This window comes from Nicotiana sylvestris, chromosome 3 (assembly GCF_000393655.2).
Source record: "Nicotiana sylvestris chromosome 3, ASM39365v2, whole genome shotgun sequence".
Taxonomy (NCBI): domain Eukaryota; kingdom Viridiplantae; phylum Streptophyta; class Magnoliopsida; order Solanales; family Solanaceae; genus Nicotiana; species Nicotiana sylvestris.
Genome location: NC_091059.1, coordinates 63,597,818 through 63,601,676, shown reverse-complemented (window position 1 = coordinate 63,601,676; position 3,859 = coordinate 63,597,818).

Here is a 3,859-nt window from a genome sequence, read left to right as displayed (position 1 = left end):
ATGAGAGTATTACGGACTCCACTGATGGATTCTTGAGCGTATACCTATATCCTTTCCCATTTGGCCCCCTTGATAGGGTCGTGGTTGATTTTTGCTTGGAGTATCGGGTTACTTTGGCGCAGATACATCCATCGTTTTGGCGAGTGGTGCTGATGATGAGGTTCTTTGCGGAGAAGGCTGGGCTTGAATTCACGCTTAACAACCTCGTCAGGCTATACCGGCCCTTTCAGCACCAAGGCCTGCTAACCCTAAGGTGTTGTTCGTCCACGCCCTTTGCTGTCGATGATGAAGAAGATGGGGATTGAGAAAGGGCCAGTTGGATTATCCAAGTCCGGACGGCCAACATTATCCTTGTGGAGCTTTTGCCATTTCCCGAGGGATGGAATTATGCATGTGAGCGGAGCGTCTGGAGCTTTTTCAGATTTTGCCTATAGCGAAAATCAGTTGAGTAATCGTGTTTTTTCCCTTTTCGCAGCAACTTTATGGATGTCGAGCGAAGTTCTTGACCTGCCCGGCTGGATCTGGAGGCTGGTAACCCATTCGACCTGCGATGAGCGTCGGTGGCAAGTTGTATTCCGTATTAGATGGGGAACGAAATACCAAGGTATGCGCGCATGTTTCCTTTGCCTTGGCATTCGTATATTTGAGGTAATATTTCCTTCCTTTCTTTTGTGCTAGCTTTGCCGTTTGCAGGTATCAGGCGGTTCTTCAGGATGAGGTAGTGCTCTTTCGAAGGGGAGAAGGAGGCGTTGGCCTCCGAGCCGAGGGATGACAGAAATAAAAGGGATTGGTACCCGCAATGTGATGGAGCTTTTAGTGGCGCTGAACGGGCCTGTGTACTCGAGGAGAGGGCATCGTCCGAGCTTGCTATTCCCAGAGTATCTACTTCCCGGGCGGCGGTTCCTCCGAGTCAATATGCTTTGCCCGAGGTTGGTTCTCCTGGGGCTGAAGAGGTAGGATCAACAGGAGTGTGCTATGACTTCGAGGAAGTCCGTCGGCTTCACTTCATGGTAAGCTTAGGTACAGTTTTCCTGTATTCCACGTCCTCCTCCCTTTATTGAGTTTTCCTTGTGCAGGCCTGTGATAGGTTTATGTCTGAGCTGCTCCGTCAAGGGGCCAGGCTTCGGAAAATTCTGGACGAGGGCGAGTCCCTTAGGCTCCTTAGCGATGAGAAGGAGGTCGAGTTGATGTATTGGCGATATGAGGCGTACCGGAGCACGAATTACGAGAGCTATTTGATGGAGTAGGTAACCTTTTGTGGAACGTGCTTCGCTCATTTTGGACCTTAAGGTTAACCTCTTTTTGTTATATTAGCTGTAAAGACGGAGGCCTTGAAGTACCTTAAGGGTGACATTGACCGCGTCAGAACTGCTTGTGGTTAGCTAAGAGCTCAAGTGCAAGCTCAAGCTTTAGAGGAGACAGGCGCCTCGGCCAAGGTCCCTGCCTTCAAAGCCCAACTCCGCTTGGCTCGTGACAACACCAAAGTTCAGGCGGATATGATGGGGAAACTTGAATCTGATCTCTCGAAGATTAGGGATGAGATAATTGATGTCCGGGCTAAAAGCGGCACTAAGCCGAACCAAGGCTGATCAAGAGATGGTGATTGATATGAAGGATGCTACTGATGCACAAGCCGAGCTAAAGCGAGCCCTCGACCAGAAGAAGAGGATCGAGGAATATGTTCGTTGCAAATCCCGAAGAGAGGTACTGGAGGAGATCAGTGCAATGGGCTTCGTTCTCTTGGAGGAATTGGCTCGAACAAGGGCGGACGAGCATGACGCTCGGTCACTTCTTGCTGATATCGCAGAGAGCGAATCTGGCAAGCTGTAGCCCTTTGGATCAGAGTGTAGATTTCGCCGTTTTTTTGCTTTGTATTTGATACTTGTAGAGCATGTTTGTAGATGGAGAGTGCGCCTTTTTTGCGTATGTAAGATAAGAGGAATTTTGAAGCTTCATTTCTTCAGTGTCTCTTTTTGTACTGCTTTTGACCAGGCAGGCTGGTTTCGGTATTTGGCGGGATCCTCATAGGTCCGGAACTGATCTGGAAGGACCGGAGGCTTTCAAGTACAATACTTGATGTGAACAGGCATTGGGGCCTTTTTGTTTTGCCCTGCTGTTTAGGCTTAGTCTTCGAGTCAGGCCTTGACTCGAGCTTGCCCGATCTTCAATCTTTTGTGCCCGTGCAGGCAGATAGTGATTGTTCTTATTACTTGCCCTTGGGCATTTTCCGTTTCAACTATTTTGGGTCCAATCTCCGAGTTGCATTGCGATTCGAGCTTTAATTGACCCTCAAGTTCTTTCCTGCCTGCATGGGCAGACGACGGTGGCTTTTTGTGCTTTGGGTTGAAGTGATCTTACAGGCGCGTGTCCCGGAGGCTCACTCGACTGGCGACAGTGGCATTTATGTCGTGCATTTAGGCATATTGCAGTTTAACTATTTCGGGTCCAGTCTCAGAGTCGCGTTGCGACTCGAGCTTTAATTGACCCTTAAGTACTTTCGATTTTTAGACCGGCGATAGTGCCTGTTACACTATTTTGGTCCTTGAGACCTTTTAATATGTGGCTCCAAGGCTTGCATAGTTAACTTTTTTGGATCTGGTCTCCGAATCGGGTTACGATTCGAGCTCATTTTAATCCTCAAGTTGTCAATTTTTAAGCTGGTGACAATGGCTCTTACGTTGTTTGGTCGTAGAGACCTTTTAGTGTACGGCCCAGAGGCTCGTTTGGCTAGTGACAATGGCTCTTACGCTATTTTGCCCGTGGGCTTTTTGTAGGCTTCCGCTCGTTAAGGTCTTTTGAAATAATTTTGCCTGACCCGTCATCGGTTCTGGAAGAACCTCAATTTCAAGTCGTTATCGGCGATGTTTGAGCACCTCAGAAGGTTCATAGCTCGTAGGCTGAGTAGATCGAAGTCTTGTGATTTGAGCTGACATGGTCGAAGCTCGTTTTGGCCTGTTGAGTGAAGCCTATTTTAATCGGTTCTTTCCGAAGTATATTCGAAGCGGTGGCCTGTGATTTTGTTTAGCGACAGTCGGTCATCCCCGAGTCACATTTTGACCGTAGTTATATGTGTTTGGCCGGAGCCATTTTTGATCTCGAGTGATAGTTTAGGCATTTACACCGAGGATATGCCCTTTCGGGATTCTTACAAATGCGACATATAGCCTAAACTTCGAGATTTTCATGTCTGCTGAGGTCTTACAGTTTGTCATGCCTATGAGGTCTTACAGTTTGTCATGCCTGTTGAGGTCTTACAGTTTTTGTTGTAATATAGAATAGATCTGGTTACGCTGAGTCTTCCCGCTAGGGGTCTTACAGTTTTGGGTTTTCCAGTGCATGGCGATTAATGATAGTCTCTGAGTCACTGAGTTTGTTTAAGCTCGAAGGCCGTTTTTCGTGAGCTCGGAGTTGCCTTGCAGGGGCTTTATGAGCCCGGAGTTCCGACCCTGGGGTCGTGCGGGTGCCAAATTGTTTACATTAAGTCTACGAGTATTTCGGGATGCATTTGATGGAGGGGTCCCTGCCAGGAGTATACTGAGGTTTTCTTGTCCGGCATATGAGATACTGAAAAGATATCCTTTTATTGCTTGGCATAAACACACATTGTTTCATTGTCATGAGCTCGGCCCGTGCGGGCGCGGCTCCTCGGACCATTCGATCCGGTACATAATCCACTATTGTAACTTAGTCTGAGGTTTTCTGGTCCATTAGAGGGGATGGTGCCCTTAAAAGAAGATCATCGCTTGTCATTTGTCTGTAGGAGAAAACTTGTGATTTTGTCGGATCCTCCTCCGGGGGTACGTTGCTCCGCTAATAATCTTGCTAGCGAAACCCTCTTTAGGGCGAAAATCTGATCGAG